General features: G+C 43.7%; 1 protein-coding gene across 7 annotated transcripts in view; it reads left to right on the top strand.

The window, feature by feature from the left end:
• FAM110C (family with sequence similarity 110 member C) overlaps positions 1-20,295 on the top strand; it is a 41,481-nt gene that overhangs the window by 8,747 nt on the left and 12,439 nt on the right. For 3 of the 7 annotated variants that reach the window (XR_011484884.1, XR_011484885.1, XR_011484890.1), the window contains one exon: positions 2,356-19,792. The gene's annotated coding sequence lies outside the window, so the exon portion shown is untranslated. The remainder of the gene's footprint in view (positions 1-2,355; positions 19,793-20,295) is intronic. The other 4 variants (XR_011484887.1, XR_011484889.1, XR_011484888.1 and 1 more) reach the window with 4 other exon arrangements.

The raw sequence follows: 20,295 nt of genomic DNA, 5'->3' as shown, positions 1-20,295 counted from the left end.
GCTTTCTGGGGGTGAGAATGTATTAAACCATTGATAACTATTCATCTTTAAGTCAAAACAGAATAGTAATTATTTTAGAAAGTGAGAACCCAGGCTGAAGAAGCAGATCTGGAAAGGCAAGCTTGAGGGATGCTCAATTTTGAGCTTAAGTAAGACTCATTTCAAGTGCCAGATTGGAAATTACCAGTAAACCCACAGCCTGCTGCTGAAGCTCTCATGCTTCTGGGCACTAGCGGCTGTGACCAAGGACAGCCCACTGATGATGGCAGAATCACAGATGCTCACTTCAGTTCAGTTCAATTCAGTCACTCAGTCATGGTGACCAAGGACAGCCCACTGATGATGGCAGAATCACAGATGCTCACTTCAGTTCAGTTCAGTTCAATTCAGTCACTCAGTCGTGTCCAACTCTTTGCGACCTCATGAACTGCAGCACGCCAGGCCTCCATGTCCATCATCAACTCCTGGAGTTTACCCAAACCCATGTCCATTGAGTCAGTGATGCCGTCCAACCATCTCATCCTGCCCTCAATCTTTCCCAGCATCAGGGTCTTTTCAAATGAGTCAGCTCTTCGCATCAGGTGGCCAAAGTATTGGAGTTTCAGCTTCAACATCAGTCCTTCCAATGAACACTCAGGACTGATCTCCTTTAGGATGCACTGGTTGGATCTCCTTGCAGTCCAAGAAACTCTCAAGAGTCTTCTCCAACACCACAGTTCAAAAGCATCAATTCTTCGGTGCTCAGTTTTCTTTACAGTTCAACTCTCACATCCATACGTGACCACTGGAAAAACCATAGCCTTGACTACATGGACCTTTGTTGGCAAAGTAATGTCTCTGCTTTCTAATATGCTGTCTAAGTTGGTCATAACTTTCCTTCCAAGGAGTAAGCATCTTTTAATTTCATGACTGCAGTCACCATCTGCAGTGATTTTGAAGCCCAAAGAAGTAAAGTCAGCCACTGTTTCCACTGTTTCCCTTTCTATTTGCCATGAAGTAATGGGACCAGATGCCATGATCTTAGTTTTCTGAATGTTGAGCTTTAAGCCAACTTTTCACTCTCCTCTTTCATTTTCATCAAGAGGTTCTTTAGTTCTCCTTCACTTTCTGCCATACTTATTGAGGTGCCAAATACTGTACAGTGGGGCTCCCCAGGCTCCTTGCCATTATAAGCTTACATTCTAAAAGGGTTAGATATTTAGTAAGGATACACAGGCAGTTTGATGTTAGGGATGGGAAACATGCAGATGGAAGGAAGGAAGGAGAGGGTGGAAATGAAGCTGAGTAAGGTAGTAGAATCAGAAGCCTGATTCATGAATTTCAATATGACCCTCTTGGTTTGTGGGTTCTATTTGTTGGCCAGTCTGAACCATAAATGAAATCTGAAGGTCCAAAAAAAAAAAAAAAAAATCAAGCTATGGGAAATAAAATATGCAAAATACAAATGGCTTATTTCAATCCCTGGAGGTCCTTCACCCTTCAAGTTCATTTGAAGTCTAAATTGAAGAAAAAGCAGACACACTACAAATGGGGCCTCAGAGCTTGGTCTTTAGCCAACCAGAACGTTGTTTGTTGTAAAGGACTGTGTGGCCTTCCTGACTTTTAGAGGAAGTCCGCTTTTCAAATGGAATAAAAAGTCAAAGTAGCAAAAATAGGGGATGTCACAGGGCAGAGCAGACCCTCCCACGAGTCTCCTCTGAGTGCCTTCTGAGCTGTGTCTTTGACACACCCTTGCAGGTGATGGCTGGGTGCAGGCCCTCAGGACCGCAGCACAGACAGTCCAGAACAGGGTTTGCTTGAGGTGCCTGGAGAGAGCCCACTTCTTGCAGGTGTGAGTCAGGGCCAGACAGACTGCCCATGTGAGCATCTGCCAAGGTGGGCAGGGACCCGGGACCACCAATTCTCAAATGGAAGGAACATTGGAGACTATGCATCACCCTCCCAGCCCCCCGGAGGCAGACCCCTCTCACCTGTCCCAGGCACCTTCCCAACGCTGCCCTAGTTGCTGAACATGAGAGGGCAGCCAGCTGCCTGTTTGCCGGAAACTTTCTGGTATCCTAGGAAAATCATCAGTCCCTGGCAAATTGGAAGGATTGGAAACCCTAACAGGGCACCTTGATTAACACATATCTCAGTGTCAAGTTCTCAATTTCAGTTTAGTTTCTACTCTGAGGGAATTAATGCCAAAACTACTGTGAGCACAGAACTATAAGTTTTTATCAATAAGGGTTTGGTGTTTTCACTATTGCCTTAAACCAGGGCAGCTTAGGTAGGGTGTTTCCTGTCTGGTGGGAAGGTCATGTGGTACGGATTAAGAAGGGATAGATGCTTCTCCTATGTTGGTTCTGCTTCTAGGAGGACCCAGCTCCGTGGAAGAAGCCGCGTTTCCCAGGCGCCTGCACCAGGAGCAAGATGAGCTGCTCACCTTGGTTGCTCCATGGAACCCTTGCACAGTCTATGAGGATCACCACTCTAACCTGCCAGGTAGCCGAGCTGTAGAGACATTCAGTACCTGCTCAGGTCAAAGAATTATTAATAACATGCTGGAGAGGTAAGAGTGTGAACATGTATCTGCCTGGTTCCAAAGGCAGCCATATTCTCGCTGTTAAGAAGTAAATGAGAAGCCAGAATGCTTGAAGAAGTAATAACTTCCCCAGGGCATAGTCTGATTCAACAGGTCAAAACCTAAGCAAGATTCTGATCCAAGAAGCCACTCCCGACCTGAGTCACCTGACTGCCCCGATCACCACCTGCTGGGTGACTCAGGCAGGATGAGGACACGGCCCCGCGTCTGACATCCTGAGAACCCCAAAGCAGCAAACACTCATGCTGCAGGACAGACTCTCACGGTTTAGCTTATGCTGACCATTTTACATAAGGTGAGATGTATCTTAGAAAATAATCTTAAACAAAGAGAAAGTCAGAGGGAGAGCAAGCAAGCTGTGCTGGGAGAGCTTGGAACAGTGCTGATCAGGGCCTCGTGCAGTCAAAATGCCAAGCTGGGGGGACAGCTTGTTTGCTGAAGCACCAGCTCCATTAACAAGTGTTGTGACTCCAGAGTGAGTCCACCTCATGCCCATCGTGGAACTCCAAGGCCCAATGAGAGGTTCAAGGCCTTCTAGATTGAATGTCTCAGCAAATCTGGTAGGACTGCGATTATTTCAGGGGCTAACCATTGATTGACTTTTAGGTAAATGGGAAATGGCCAGTTGTAAAAACAGGAGAAGCTCCTTTAAATTTACTTTGCAGTAGTAGAAAGTTTGGCACATCTTTTGGTCTGTGAAATCTTTTCAGCAATATAAAAGAGAAGTACAAGATATGTACTCAGTCTCTTGCATACATTTTAAAGCTATACAAATATTACTCTTTTATAGGTGAAAAGGAAAACTGAGTCAACTGTCAACACTTTCTCCATGCAGGTAGAGGCAGCAGGAACTATGAATCACCTTTTCCTGTTGACTCTGGGCTGAGTGAGCAACTCAGATTTGAAGGCCACAGGAAGTCATTGCACCCACTGTGCCAGCATCCTCATTACTGCTCAGCCAATACTAACCACAATTATGTATGTATTCAGGTTAGTAAATCCGCAGTGGTCCATGATGTCAGGAACCCTGTCAGTGCTATAGAGCCTTTTCCAAGGAAGAATATTTTCTATTTAAAATGCATCTGCCAGAGAGATTAAACTCTGACCTCTGAAAGAGTGACTGTGAGTGCTGAACACACAGCACAGCAAGAGCTCATTGAAACAAGGGCTTGTAGAAGCCGAGTGCCTCCGCTGCAGCTTGTGGAGCAGTAAACAAACATCTCTCAGGTTCCTTGCTGTTCAAAGGTTAGAGGGTGAAGAATGTTTTTAAAGGCATTTACTGCAGAGGAGATGCCGAATAGTTTTTATTATTCTAACCGTATTAGTTCCCTAATGATTCAATGTATATATTTTTTACTCACTGACTTGTTTAAAATATTTATGAGTCAGTTTATATATTCAAGTTTCCATCACTTGGCATCAAAATGTCTTCTCTGGAGTTCTCTGGGTTTCAGGGCTCTAGAATGTGAGATTTACTAATTGGTTCTGCATTTAGCTGGTCATTTCCCTGGGTAGAACCTACATTCAGGAGAAGGAGAATCAGTGATAATTGGTTCAGTGGGTCTATAAAGTTCTTTTCCCATCATGATTTAGTAAAGTGAGAGTGGGTTAGAATTTCAAAACAGAGCAAATATATATATATATATATATATTTTTTTTTCTGGTCTAGAGAAGGTACCATAGGAAATTCTGAAAAAGTACTGTGAGACTTGCTGATCATTTAGTGAAATAGCTGAAAGCTATGAAGGAATATTAATGGCAAAGCAACATTACCTAGCACTGATCAAGAAGTTTATAGTTTACAAGGCTATCATATCTAGTTTCTCATTTGATCTTTACAACCGTCTTTGAGGTAGCTGGGGCAAGCATTACGACTGCTTCTGTTTTGCAGAGGAGGAAATAAAGAGTCAAGTTCCCTGCCCGAGTGGCTCAGATGGCAAAGAATCTGCCTGCGATGCAGGAGACCTGGGTTTGATCCCTGGGTCTGGTGGATCCCCTGGAGAAGGGAATGGCCACCCACTCTAGTATTTTTCCCTGGAGAATCCCATGGACAGAGGAGCCTGTCAGGCTACAGTCATGAGGCTCAAAGAGTTGGACACAATTGAGCAACTAACACTTTTACTGCCTGCACAAAATGATACCTGCATTAATGTTATCATTGACTTGGGGTTGTGGAAGGGTGATAAAGAATCTATTAGCATCACCCAATGGTTAAGTGAATCATTTGAGAGCTTATCAGAGGCATCTCTGTTTTGTGTCTTGACTGTGGGATTTTTCTAAAGCTCTCTGTCAAAAATCCCTATATCTTTCTCATGAGATTCTTCACGAATTACCTTATCCAGCCTATTGAGCCATGTGGCTCAGATCATGAAATCCTTATTGCAAAATTCAGACTTAAATTGAAGAAAGTAGGGAAAACCACTAGACCATTCATGTATGACCTAAATCAAATCCCTTATGATTATACAGTGGAAGTGAGAAATAGATTCAAGGGGTTAGATCTGATAGACAGAGTGCCTGAAGAACTGTGGATGGAGGTTCATAACACTGTAGAGGAGGAGGTGATCAAGACCATCCCCAAGAAAAAGAACTGCAAGAAGGAAAAATGGCTGTCTGAGGAGGGCTTACAAATAGCTGTGAAAAGAAGAGACGTGAAAGGCAAAGAAGAAGAGGAAAGATATACCCATCTATATGCAGAGTTCCAAAGAATAGCAAGGAGAGATAAGAAAGACTTCCTCAGTGATCAGTGCAAAGAAATAAAGGAAAACAATAGAATGGGAAAGACTAGAGATCTCTTCAAGAAAATTAGACATACCAAGGGAATATTTCATGCAAAGATGGGCACAATGAAGGACAGAAATGGTATGGACCTAACAGAAGCAGAAGATATTAAGAAGAGGTGGCAAGAATACGGAGAAGAACTATACAAAAAAGATCTTCATGACCCAGATAACCACAATGGTGTGATCACTTGCCTAGAGCCAGACATCCTGGAATCTCAAGTCAAGTGGGTCTTAGGAAGCATCACTATGAACAAAGCTAGTGGAGGTGATGGAAGACCAGTTGAGCTATTTCAAATCCTAAAAGGTGATTCTGTGAAAGTGCTGCACTCAATATGCCAGCAAATTTGGAAAACTCAGCAGTGGCCACAGGATTGGAAAAGGTCAGTTTTCATTCCAATCCCACTGAAAGGTAGTGACAAAGAATGTTCAAACTACCACACAATTGCACTCATCTCACACGCTAGTAAAGTAGTGCTCAAAATTCTCCAAGCCAGGCTTCAGCAGTACATAAACCATGAACTTCCAGATATTCAAGCTGGTTTTAGAAAAGGCAGAGGAACAAGAGATCAAATTGCCAACATCCTTTGGATTATCAAAAAAGCAGGAGAATTCCAAAAACATCTATTTCTGCTTTATTGAATATGCCAAAGCCTTTGATGTGTGGATCACAACAAACTGTGGAAAATTCTGAGAGAGATGGGAATACCAGACCACCTGACCTGCCTCCTGAGAAACCTGTAAGCAGGTCAATAAGCAACAGTTAGAACTGGACTTGGAACAACAGGGTTCCAAATCGGGAAAGGAGTACGTCAAGGCTGTATATTGTCACCCTGCTTATTTAACTTAAATGCAGAAACATCATGAGAAATGCTGGACTGGATGAAGCACAAGCTGGAATCAAGATTGCTGGGAGAAATATCAATAACCTCAGACATGCAGATGACACCACCCTTATGGCAGAAAGTGAGGAACTAAGGAGCCTCTTGATAAAAGTGAAAGAGGAGAGTGAAAAAGTTTCCTTAAAGCTTAACATTCAGAAAACTAAGATCATGGCATCTGGTCCCATCACTTCATGGCATATAGATGGGGGAACAGTGGAAACAGTGACAAACTTTACTTGTTGGGGCTCCAAAATTACTGCAGATGGTGATTGCAGCCATGAAATTGAGATGCTTACTCCTTGGAAGAGAAGTTATTACCACCCTAGACAGCATATTAAAAAGCAGAGACATTACTTTGCCAACAAAAATCTGTCTAGTCAAGGCTATGATTTTTCCAGTAGTCATGTATGGATGTGAGAGTTGGACTAGAAATAAACCTGAGCACCAAAGAATTGATGCTTTTGAACTGTAGTGTTGGAGAAGACTCTTGAGAGTCCCTTGGACTGTGATGAGATCCAACAAGTCCATTCTAAAGGAAATCAGTCCTGAATATTCATTGGAAGGATTGATGTTGAAGCTGAAACTCCAATACTTTGGCCACCTGATGAGAAGAACTGACTCATTTGAAAAGACCCTGATGCTGGGAAAGATTGAAGACAGGAAGAGAGGGGAATGGCAGAGGATGAGATGGTTGGATGGCATCACCAATTGGATGGACATGAGTTTGAGCAAGCTTTGGGAGTTGGTGATGGACAGGGAGGCCTGGTGTGCTGCAGTCCATGGGGTCGCAAAGAGTCGGACATGACTGAGTGACTGAACTGAACTGACTTTAGTAGAAATCTTCAGTTTTGACTCATGGAGATTCCAATGCCTGCTTGAGGATTTGGGGCTGTGATGGCAAAACAAAGCCATTGAGAGCCCTGGATGAACCAGAGACTCTGCTCTAGGAGACTTTGGGAGGAGAAAATAGGCCACTTCTTCCAACAATGTACAGTGAGAGACTCTCCTACAGTTGTGACCTGGGGCGGAGTTGTCTGCTTTTCTTCTCTCCTCAGTGTTTTCGGAGAACACCTTTCACTTTTTATAGACATAAAATTACCAAGTGGTCCTTGCACTTCCCTTCTGTAGGTAGAGGATTCTAATGATTAAGAGATCTGAAGCCAACAGCGATGCGTAGGCATGTGTGTTCAGTGCAAAATGATTCATACTTGCCAGAGTTTGATAAATATGGATATTCTGCAGTACTGGTTAACACATAGAATTTGACCACCTTGCCTGCTCCCTTCCTTCCCTTCTTGGGACTCTTGGAGGTGATGAAGTGAGTCACAGGGTTGCAAGTTGAATCACAGTAACATGGAGATTCATGCAAAATCCATTGCCTTGAGAGGATAGCTTGGCTGGGAGGGTCTATAAGGTGTGTTTAGCGGGGAGGTGTGCGCCTTTACAGTGGGCAAAAGAGAGACGTGGGAAAACAGGTCATATCAGAGCTTCCTCACACAGACCTAGAAACAGAGAGAAATGGAGGTGGTACCCATCCAGAAATGAAAGCTGATGCTTTGGAATCCATTGTGCTGAAGACAGAAACTAAAGCTGAGCTACAATGAATCCGATGACATGTCAGGGAACAGAAAGGCACAGATAGATTTGCACATTTCTGCACTAAAAATACACTAAAATTCAGAATAAATTTATTCCAAGTTTTAATAAAATTGTTAAGTAATTAATAATAAAAAGCAGAAGAGTCTACAGTAGGAACTGCAGCAGATCACGCAAATAAGTTTCAGCTTTGAAGGAATGTCTCTAGCTTCATCTCATCGTCATATATCCTAATTGTGTATATTATGGCAAAAAAAAAAAAACAAAACTGAAGGATTTCACAGATTAGGTTGTAAGAATTCAGTGGATTCTTTAGTCTGGGATTCCACTGCTGGGAAAAAAAGTTTGTTGAGAAAAGCTGAAGCTGTTATTGGAATGAAGCAGAATTTCTTCAATATCTGCTTATCAGCCATCCTATAGTACGCAGACGTTAAGAAAAGGTTGCTGCTGCTGCTGCTAAGTCACTGCAGTCGCATCCGACTCCATGCAACCCCAGTGGGTCTCCTGGTGTCCCCAGAATACAATGGAAAGAGAACAGACCAGTTTCTCTCTCTCAGAACACAACTGACATTTAAAAGTACTCAACATTAGATGATTTCTTATTCACTTTCAAAACTTATTTAAGTTGTTATATTGCTTTGTATTCAGTAAAACTGAATTTATTTCAGTTACTTTAGGAATCTAAGAATGATTACAGTATGATTTTGGAAACAAAACTAAATGTCAAATAATACCAGACAGGGTGAGAATATTAATATGAAAGAGAAACTATCATGTTGTAAATCCACATTGTGAATAAAGTAATAGATGCTTGTTTTTCAAAGAAAACAAAGAATGTTAGATATTCAGTTCAGTTCCTCAGTCATGTCTGGCCCTTTGTGATCCCATGTACCGCAGCCTGCCAGACTTCTCTGTCCAATACCAACTCCCAGAGCATGCTCAAACTCATGTCCATTGAGTCAGTGGTGCCATCCAACCATCTCATCCTCTGTCGTCCCCTTCTCCTCCTGCCTTCAATCTTTCCCAGAATCAGGGTCTTTTCAAATGAGACAGTTCTTCGCATCAAGTGGCCAAAGCATTGGATCTTAAGCTTCAGCATCAGTCTTTCCAATGAATATTCAGGACTGATTTCCTTTCAGATTGATTGGTTTGGTATCCTTGCAGTCCAAGGGACTCTCAAGAGTCTTCTCCAATACCACAGTTCAAAAGCATCAATTCTTTGGTGCTCAGCTTTCTTTATAGTCCAACTGTCACATCCATACATGACTACTGAAAAAGCCATAGCTTTAACTAGGCGGACCTTTGTCGGCAAAGTAATGTCTCTGCTTTTGAATATGTTGTATAGGTTGGTCATAGCTTTTCTTCCAAGGAGCCAGTGTCTTTTAATTTCATGGCTGCAGTCACCATCAGCATCAGTGATTTTGGAGCCTCCCAAAATAAAGTCTCTCACTGTTTCCATTGTTTCCCCATCCATTTGCCATGAAGTGATGGGACCAGATGCCATGATCTTAGTTTTCTGAAAGTTGAGTTCTAAGCCAGCTTTTTCACTCTCCTCTTTCACTTTCATCAAGAGGCTCTTTAGTTTCTCTTCACTTTCTACCATAAGGGTGGAGTCATCTGCATATCTGAGGTTATTGATATTTCTCCTAACAGTCTTGATTCCAGTTTATGGTTCATCCAGCCTGGCATTTTGTATGATGTACCCTGCATATGAGTTAAATAAGCAGAGTGACAATATACAGCCTTGACGTACTCCTTCTCCTATTTGGAACCAGTCTGTTGTTCCATGTGCAGTTCTAACTGTTGTTTCCTGACCTGCATACAGATTTCTCAGGAGGCAGGTCAGGTGGTCTGGTATTCCCATCTCTTTTAGAATTTTCCAGTTTGATATAATCCACACAGTCAGAGGCTTTGGCATAGTCAATAAAGCAGAAGTAGATGTTTTTCTGGAACTCTCTTGCTTTTTCTATGATCCAAAGGATGTTGGCAATTTGATCTCTGGTTCCTCTGCCTTTTCGAAATCTGGCTTGAACATCTGGAAATTTATGGTTCACATACTGTTGAAGCCTGGCTTTGAGAATTTTGAGCATTACTTTGCCAGCATGTGAGATGAGTGCAATTGTGCGGTAGTTTGAGCACTCTTTGTCATTACCCTTCAGTGGGATTGGAATGAAAACTGACCTTTTCCAATCCTGTGGCCACTGCTGAGTTTTCCAAATTTGCTGGCATATTGAGTGCAGCACTTTCACAGAATCACCTTTTAGGATTTGAAATAGCTCAACTGGTCTTCCATCACCTCCACTAGCTTTGTTCATAGTGATGCTTCCTAAGACCCACTTGACTTCAGATTCCAGGATGTCTGGCTCTAGGTGAGTGATCACACCATTGTGGTTATCTAGGTCATGAAAATTTTTTTGCATAGTTCTTCTGTGTATTCTTGCCACTTCTTCTTAATGTTGTCTGCTTCTGTTAGGTCCATACCATTTCTGTCCTTTTTTTGTGTCCATATTTGCATTAAATGTTTCCTTGGTTTTCTTATTTTCTTGAAGAGATCTCTAGTCTTTTCCATTCTATTGCTTTCCTCTGTTTCTTTGCATTGATCATTGAGGAAGGCTTTCTTATCTCTCCTTGCTATTCTTTGGAACTCTGCAGTCAAATGGGTATATCTTTTCTTTCTTTGTCTTTCGCTTCTCTTCTTTGCACAGCTATTTATAAGGCTGCCTCAGGCAACCATTTTTCCTTTTTGCATTTCTTTTTCTTGGGAATGGTCTTGATCACTGCCTCCTGTACAATGTCCCGAACCTCTGTCCATAGTTCTTTAGGCATTCTATCAGATTTAATCCCTTGAATCTATTTCTCACTTTCACTGTATAGTCATAATGGTTTTGATTTAGGTCATACCTGAATGGTCTAGTGGTTTTCCCTATTATCTTCAATTTAAGTCTGAATTTTGCATAAGGAGTTCATGATCTGAGCGACAGTCAGCTCCTGGCCATGTTTTTGCTGACTGTATTGAGCTTCTCCATCTTTGGCTGCAAATAATATAATCAATCTGATTTTGGTATTGACTATCTTGTGATGTCCATGTGTAGAGTCTTCTCTTGTGTTGTTGAAAGAGGGTGTTTGCTATGACCAATGCATTCTCTTGGTAAAACTCTATGAGGCCTTGCCCTGCTTCATTATGTACTCTAAGGCCAAATTTGCCTGTTACTCCAGGTGTTTCTTGACTTCCTACTTTTGCATTCTAGTTCCCTATTATGAAAAAGGCATCTTTTTTGGGTCTTAGTTCTAGAAGGTCTTGTAGGTCTTCACAGAACTATTCAACTTTAGCTTCTTCAGCATTACTGTTGGGGCATAGACTTGGATTACTATGATGTTGAATGGTTTGCCTTGGAAATGAACAGAGATCACTCTGTTATTTTTGAGATGGCACCCAAGTATTGCATTTCAGCCTCTTTTGTTGACTAGGAGGGCTACTCCATTACTTTTAAGGGACTCTTGCCCACAGTAGTAGATATAATGGTCATCTAAATTAAATTCACCCATTCCAGTCCATTTTATTTCTCTGATTCCTAAAACGTTGATGTTCATTCTTGCCATCTCCTGTTTGACCACTTCTAATTTACCTTGATTTATGGACCTACCATTCCAGGTTCCTATGCAATATTTCTCTTTATCACATTGGACTTTACTTCCATCACCAGTTACATCCACAACTGGCTGTTGTTTTTGCTTTGGTTCCATCTTTTCATTCTTTCTGGAGTTATTTCTCTAGTCTTCTCCAGTAGCATACTGGGCACCTACCGACCTGGGGATTTCAACTTTCAGTATCCTATCTTTTTGCCTTCTCATACTGTTCATGGGGTTCTCAAGGCAAGAATACTGAAGTGGTTTGCCAATCCCTTCTCCAGTACATTAGATGTAATATTTACAATAAATAAAATTTGCTGGAAATAGAGGCATCTAGGTCATAGCTATTTTAGAGCTACATTTATTCCCCTCTCACTGAGATTAAAATAATACAATCTTCCACAGTGAAGAAGGAAAAGGATGGCCAGACCTACAGAGATTTTGGGGTTTAGCCCACGATAAGTGTCTGCATGCACTGGTGGTGCTGTGTGCCCAGTGAGGGCTGCTGCAGGAACAGTGAAGATAAGAGTGACTTTGTGTATCTTGTTTCTGCAGAATTGAGTTTCAGGTTTGTTACATTTTAAATTCAAAGTTTATTATACATTATTACTCATAAAAGAGAAAAGAAAACTGGCAGTGTTTGAGGTAACAAAGGCCACTATGTTCAAAAATCATGGAAAAAAATAAAGTGGAAACATTTGGTGGCCCTAAAGCACCCCCAACCCACCTACTCCCATCACCACCAAAACAGAAGAAAAAGCTGTGATTATAAACTCCAGCATGTATGATTTGTGTTTGGGGGGAAATCATGGCAGAATTATGAGCCACTGAAACTTTTCGATTTCTAACAGTAAGATAGTCAACAGTTGATAGATCGGGTTTCTGTGTTCATTTGGCCTTGCTTAGCAAAGGTGGTCTTCAGTGCTTCCAGAATCACTCCACTGCACCATTTCCAAGACATTATTTTCCTTTTTTTTGAACACAGCTGGTCACAAACTAGCTGTGCCATTGCAGAAGCTATGGGTCCCACATCTTCCAGCAGAAAAATGCACATAGTGGTTGGGAACAGGCCTTACTTTAGGACTTGTTTTTGGTCTAAGACCTGCTCTGTGCAGCTTTTGCATCATTGTAGCCTGACCTTCACAGCCTGACCTAACGTCTCAGTTATTTCCCGTTCCTCTTGCCACTCTCCTTATAGGCACCCCTCTGGAATAGCAGCCCCCAAGTGTGATGTAATCTCTCACTCATTCTAGGCTTTGTACTCTGACTCCAAATACCTTTTTGTTCGAGAATAGATTTCTTCTTTACTCTCGAAGAGGCAGCCTGTGTGTCCCCACTTCAGAGATGGCTGTCTCCACCCCAGGATCTCCTAGATAGTCAGGGCCCTTACTGCGCCTCTTTAGTCTGCTTCTTATGTCTCTAGGTCTGCTCTGCCAGGATGAGCCTTCGTCACGAGTGCAGGCCACGCGGGAGCAGGCTGGGTCAGTGGTGGCCGCAGCAACCAGCTGGTGCGCTCACGCATGGTTCAGCTGTAGATTTCTGCCTGGCACTCTGAAAGTGTTCAACGTTTTAAATTCACATGAAGGTTTTCCTTAGAGAGAGAATCATTGGCTCGAACAGAGTCTTGGGCATAAGTTGATTCTGCTAGTTCATTTCTGTGTTTGGTAGCTATTAGATCCAGATCTAAGCAGTGGTTCTGCCTCTAACAACTGAGTGGTCCTGGGAGGTCACTCAGTGTTTCTCAGCTGAGGTCTCATCATGAAGAACACTTTCCATGGCCTTGTCAGCGTATTTGGTGAATAATGCATACCAAGTTGCTTCAGTCGTGTCTGACTCTTGGCAACTCCATGGGCTGCAGTCCTCCAGGCTCCTCTGTCCGTGGGATTCTCCAGGCAGGGACACTGGATTGGGTTGCCATTTCTTTCTCTAGGTGAATAATAATAAGCACAAAACATTTAGCTTTCTGGAACCTGGCACAGAGTAGGTGCTTGCTAAGTATCAGCTCTGTTGATAAGATTAAATTAAAAGGAACTTTCAGAAATAATGGGAATATTGTTACAGTAAAGTGTGTAGAAGAAAGAAACATCTGCTGTAGTACATTTCATCAGCTCTTCAGCAAGAAGAGAAGCACTACCTACAGACCTGGTCAGTGACTAAAGAGAAATGTGCTCTAATGGCCTTTAAAATTATCTACATCTTGCCTTTTATGGGTCTTTACACCTGCAAATTCTGGAGAAAGAAACCTTCGAGTGGAATCAAGAGTGATGACTCATGTATTTTGATCTGGAGTCCCAAAGCCGGGAGCACTGCTACAGTCTACGGATTTCAAGTGCACAGGGGCTTATCAGGAGTGCTTCTTCCTGCCCTCAGGAGTCTGGCAAGTTCCTGTCTCCAGAGGTACCCAGATGGGCAGTCTAGTAACTCACTGAGACTTAGGAATGTTGCCTACTTAAGTAATACTTTTGCTTTTATATAGCATGATATTATTTATCTAAGTATCACTTTTGAGGCTATTGGTTCATATAGTTCATTTTCAAGATTTTCACAAACCATCAGGGTCATAGCTAATGTCAGTGGCCCCTAAGATAAGAGGGCTTTTAAAAAAAGGAATAATTCACTCATCTGCCAACAAACACAATGCAAAGGTTAGAATCCTCCTACTGTTTCTTCTGTTGAGACTATGACAACGTGTTTTAGCATCATGACTATAAAGTAACCAGTTACATAGTCAGCAGTGTAAAGGGCTTTTGTTTCTGTTCTTTGTGGACTTTGGAATATAACGTGTCTACTCACCAAGCAGGCGGTTCTGTAGCAGAAGCATGTGTGGGTTTCAGGTCCACAGCGGCTGAGTCTCCTCACTGCCGGGGCCACTGCCAACCTGCACCAACCGGAGCTTCACCCGGCGTCTGTAACCTCTGAGCACATCTCTCCCCTGGTTGCACCAATCGAAGCTTCACCCAGCGTCTGTAACTTCTGAGCACATCTCCCCCCAGGTTGCACCAATCAAAGCTTCACCCGGCGTCTGTAACCTCTGAGCACATCTCCCCCCAGGTTGCACCAACCGGAGCTTCACCCGGCGTCTGTAACTTCTGAGCACATCTCCCCCCAGGTTGCAGGTGACGAATTGACGGTGGAGCCAAAGCAAACAGGCTCCAGGGAGCGGGAGGATCCTCAGAGAGGGAGGGCTGAGTCTTCCACAAGGCTGATGGGAGAGGCGAGCTTGTGTAATGAGTAAACTCAATGTGTATCTTTTAATTAAATATTAAACCATAATTGAATGAGTGTAGAAAAGTGCCTAACATGAATTAAACCCCAGATTTCAGACGAGGAAGAGCTGCTGTTTTAATCTGAAGGAGCAGAGCAGTGGTTGAGGGGCTAGGGACTGAGGGGTGGGCTGCACTCCCAGCCCCCTTCAATCGGCACCACCAGTTTTATCTATTTTATAAATAAGGATTCTCTTCAAAAAATGATTTAAACAGCTCAATCCAATTTCCCATTTTACCAGTAAAACGTGATGAAGCCCAGAGTGGTTAACTGGTCTGGTCACAGTCATCTGGGCCTCAGTCTCCTTTCATCTACAAACGTGGAAGAGCAGGAAAACCTTCTGCAGTGACAGAGTTGGATACAGTAATAACGCTGTCTCCCACCCTCTGTCCAGACATCCCAGTCCTGTGGGGATGGCTGGGAAAGGGCTAGTAACTCAGCGGTAAACAGTACAAGCCCTGGTGCTGTCATTTTTGTCATTTGTCGTGTGACGGCCAGCAGCACACCAGGCACCACGTGGCTTTTTCTGTCTGGCTTCTTTCACTTCTTTCACTGTTTTCAGAGTTCAGCAGTCTGATAGCATGGATCCATCCTTTATACGTTTTTACAGCTGAATGATGGTCCATTATATATATGGATATATATGTGGATATAGCATACATTACTTATGCATTCATCAACTGATAGACATTTAGGTTCTTCTTTTGGAATATTATGACTAATACTGCTATGCACATATGTGTACAAGATTTTGTGTGCACACGTGTTTTCAGTTTTCTTGGGTATATACATGGAAGTAGAATGGGTGGCTCAAATGTTAATTCTATGTTTGACTATTTGAGAAGCTGCCAACTGTATTCCAAAGAAGCAACACTATTTTAAATTTCATTTATATTTTCTCCCTCCTGTTTTCCTTTATCTCTTTTTGTGGAATTATGCTATAAACTGTGAAGATGAATTGGGAAAATAAACACAGCTTCTTCAATAAGTCAGCTAACCCTAACCCTAACCCTACCAAAAAAAAAAGAGATAGGAGGATAACTGAATATTGTATTACTGTATAAGTACCCCATCTTCTTTATGTATTCATCTGTCCTTTTACACTTAGGTTACTTCCCTGTCTTAGCTATGGTACCTACTGCAACTGGGATTGTAGGGGTTCAGGTGTCTTTCAAGATTTTGTTTTTCTCTGAATCTATGCCCAGATGTGGGATTTCAGGGTCCTATCGTGATTCTGTTGAGTTTTTAAGAGAAACTCCATGCTGTTCTTTCTAGTTGATGTATCAGTTTGCATTCCCAAAAACACTGCAGGAGGGTTACCTGCTCTCCACACACTCTCCAGCTTTTATTGTTGCAGATTTTTTTAAATGGCCATTTTGACCGGTGTGAGTTGATACCTCACTGGACTTTTGAGTTACTTATTTTTAGAATAATGAGTTATGCTGAGCATCTTCTCATCTGATGCATGACCTTCTCTCTGTCTTCTTTGGAGAAATGTCCAGTTAGGTCATTAGCCCATTTTTTGCTGTGCGTTTATATATATATATGCTGTGCGTTTATACATATATATATATATATATATATATATATATATATATATATGTAGAGAGAGAGAGAGAGAGAGAGAGTCGCGCAAGCTGCTTGCATGAGTTTGTTGTATTCTCCTTTGCAAATATTTTTCCCATCCTGAGGGTGGTCTTTTTCTTCTGTTTTAGGTTTCGTTTGCTCTGCCAAGGCTTTGAAAGTTAATTAGGTCCTGTATGTTTATTTTAGTTTTTTCATTATTCTAAGAGGTGGATCCAAAAAGAACCTTCTGTGATTTATGTCAAAGCATGATCTGCCTATATATGCCTCAAGGGGTTTATAGTATTTGATGTTACATTTAGATCTGTGAACTGTTTGTAACTTAGTTTTGTGCATGGTCTTAGGGAGTATTCTAATTTCATTCTTGTTTTCATTGTTTAAGGAGACTGCACCCTGTCCTCAATAGTGGCTGTTTCCAGTTTATATTTCCAGCATCTGTAGAAGAGGGTTCCCTTTTCATCACACCCTCTACAGCATTTAATGTTTGTAGAGTTTTTGACAGTGGCCCTTCTGACCGGGGTGAAGTGATCCCTTGTTGTACTTTCGATTTGCATTTCTCTAATATTTAGTGAGGTTGACATCTTTTCCTGTAACTTTTTTTACAAAGGTGTAATATAAACTTTCCTCTTGAAATTGGCTTCCTGAAGGTCTTCCAACTTTCGAATTCTTTTTCAATGACCAGTCCTTGGATATTTCTTGAAATCGGGTGTTTTTCATTTGTAACCCCACAGGCCTTGTGAGTATTAAGTACCCATAGCGCACCTTTTCAAGCTGCTGTTGCTCAGTCTCTGAGTCGCGTCATAAGTTGGATTTGTAGGTGTGTGAGTCTGTTTCTGTTGTGTCAATTAGTTCATTTGTGTGAACTGATAGAATACAGCTGTCAGTGATATCTTAGGTTATTTGTCATTCTCTCTCTGACTTACTTCGCTTAGTATGGTAATCATTTGGTCCATCCATGCTGGGGTCATTGGCATTATTCTGCTCTCTTTTATAAACTAGTAGGGTTCCAGTGAAGAGGCGTATCACTAATTGTTCATGTTTTGGTCAATGGACTCAAGAGGTTTATAGTATCTGATGTTACATTTAGATCTGTGAACTGTTTGGAACTCAGTTCCAAATTTGCTTGGTTGATTGATTGAATTTGGTTGATTCCAGTGTCTTGTGTATTGTAAATTGTGCTGCCCTGAAAATAGCAGTGCACGTGTTATTTCTAATTCTGATTTTCTCTGAGTCTAAGTCCAGGAGTGCGACTGCCAGATCTCGCAGTTTCACTATGCCTAGATTTTTTTAAGGGACCTCTTTGCTGTTTTCCATAGTTCCTGTACACATTAACATCCGATAAAGAATGAAGGACAGTTCTGTTTTCCCTGTGCCCTCTGTAGGACTTATTCCTAGTAGATCTTTTTGATGCTGGTGTTCCCGACCAGTTTGAGGTGATTTGTCATGGGAGTTTTGATTTCCATTCATTTAATATTTAGTGAGGTGGAGTATCCGAGGTGCTTTTTTGATCTTACACAGTATGAGTACAATTTACCAGTTTAAATTGGTTTATTGAAAGTGTGCCCTGTTTTAAATTATTTTCCAGTGATTTACACAGCGACATTACTTGATGGCAGGTGTCACATACAGCCCCACAGACCTCGTGAATTTTGAGCCCAGCGGTCCTGGTTTTGAAGTAGTTGTTATGGGGCATGGCCACAAGGGAGCAGCACTTCTTCGTCCCCATCTCCGGTTCCTAGGGCGAGCAGAGCCTTAGGGAAAATCGTGTTCATCCAGGTTTCTTGGGCTCAGGTGAGCCCTGCCCTGGAGCCCTCTTGGTCAATTACCGAGCCGATTGCATCTTTACTCTCTAAAATTAAGTATCTGTCCGGGTGGATGACATCAGGACTCAATGGACAGGAGTTTGAGTAAGCCCCTGGAGATGGTGAAGGAGAGAAGCCTGGTGTGCTGCAGTCCATGGGATCGCAAAGAGCCGGACACGCTGAGCGACTGAACAGCAACAAACTGCCCAGGTGTGTGAGAAGCTGATCTGTGTATTTGGGCTTCCCTGGTGGCTCAGCTGGTAAAGAATCCACCTGCAATGTGGAAGACCTGGGTTCAATCCCTGCGTTGGGAAGATCCCCCGGAGAAGGCAATGGCTGTGTATTTAGTTCCTGCTTTTCCAATGTTTAGTGACAGCATGTTACCTTGGTCAACTCTTTAAAAACCCCATCTCCAAATTCAGCCATATCCTGGTGTCCTGGGGGTTCAGGATGTGAATTTAGGGGGACATGACTGAGCCCATAATGTCCTGCTTCGGAATGAGCTGACACATGCCTCAGTGCCTCCTTCCCTCAATTCCCTCAGGGGTGATGTGATGGCCAAGGGAGGGGCCGCGCCTGCCATGCTTGTGTCCCAGCTGGGCAGCCCTTCTCAGCTCTCCTTGACCAGGCAGCAGCAGTGCCAGCCCTCCCGAGGAGCGGTTCTGGGGTGCGGTGCTGTGACCCTTGTCCTGCTGGGGTGAGTGGTTCGGGGTGCTGTGTTTCTTGTCCTGCTGCGGTGCTCAGTGTCCAGGAAGCCAGGAGCCAGCAGCCCAGTGGGGATGCCGGGAATGCTCAGGGTCCTGGCGAATGCCTCTCCCACCAGACACCCCAGCCAAAGGGGGAAGCCTTGGGGGATCACAGGGGGGAGTCATGATCTCATTTGTGCTGCAGGAAGGCAACATTGAGTTGGGGTGTGAGAAGCCCCCTGGGGTCAGGGAGCTTGGTTGGGGCCTGTTGGAGGGATTGGGCTTGGTCCAGGGCTGTGGGGGTAGAAGGGAATTAGTGTGGGGACTGGCTATAGGCTCTGCAGGAGGAGCTGACAGTCCCTGGAGCACAAGGAAGTGAGACCCTGGGAGGGCCTGGGTGGGGCTCAGCAACCCGGGAGGGTGGGACCCCCTTCTGCGGGTGGGAGCAGCAGGATCTCAGTCCTCTGAGGGGCCTATTAGCCCCCAAGATGAGATGCGGGCGCAGTGGTTGGGCCAGTGCATCTGGCCTGGGAGAGGGGTCCAGGCTGGAAATGTCGCTGGAATCATCACAGGAAGAGGGAAAGGCCAGGGTGGGGCAGGGGTTACAGCAGAACATGTGCAGTGACTGCAGTCCTGTTGGAACCAACTCAGAGCCCAAAGGGGTGGTTGTCAGAAGCTCGACCTCACTCTCTTATTCCTTTGTAAAACCACCGTGTCAGAATTAGGGACACCATCAGGAGACCTCAGAACTCCGTGGTGCTGTGGCTTCGTCAAAGGGTCCCAGGTGGAAACAGAACCACTGCAGGCCCTGCTCGCATCCCTACTGGGGAGGTACCCCCATCAGGGCACCGGGGCTCACAGACTTCAGGGAGCTCCTGCCCTCAGGACTGGTCTCCTCCTTCCCACCAGCTGCTGGTCCGAGGCCCAGGCACCCCCATCCTGGCTCCAGCCTCCCGGACCTGGCTTCTGGGACAGCTTAGGGGTAAGTAAGACCCTCACACTCCTGTACCTGCCTGGGGGTAAGAATGTCTAAAAATCTGCACCTCGCAGACCATGGAGGGCTGAGTGTTTCTAGCAGGTATAGGGGAAAGATGGGGCGTGAGGTTCCTACGTGTGCAGGGCCTTCCCAGTGCAGAGATCTGTGCATTTCCCCGGCCAGCCAGCTCCCCACGTCATCCTCCCAGGAAGCCCAGATCCAGGGTCACAAGGGCAGAGGCCGTCCCCCGGCTTGTCTGTAACTTCTCACCCCCACGGTGAGGAGCCTGGCTCCCACCATCTGCTGTTTATCTCTGCGTTGCTCCTTTCCAGATGACACATGCAGAAGTTTCAGCTTTCTTAGCTACTGCAGCCTGGAAGGAACCCCATAAAAAAGCCCACTGTTTATGAAAGGTCTATTTTGCTTTTAGTCTACAGATTCTGTTAATTTCCAAAGTTGAGTCAGCACCTTTTGCTCCATCCCTTACACTGAGGCTTCTCTATTTCGTT

The sequence above is a fragment of the Odocoileus virginianus genome, chromosome 31, assembly GCF_023699985.2.
Source record: "Odocoileus virginianus isolate 20LAN1187 ecotype Illinois chromosome 31, Ovbor_1.2, whole genome shotgun sequence".
Classification (NCBI taxonomy): domain Eukaryota; kingdom Metazoa; phylum Chordata; class Mammalia; order Artiodactyla; family Cervidae; genus Odocoileus; species Odocoileus virginianus.
Note: the sequence above shows the minus strand (reverse complement) of the source record. Positions and strands in the feature narration are given on the sequence as shown.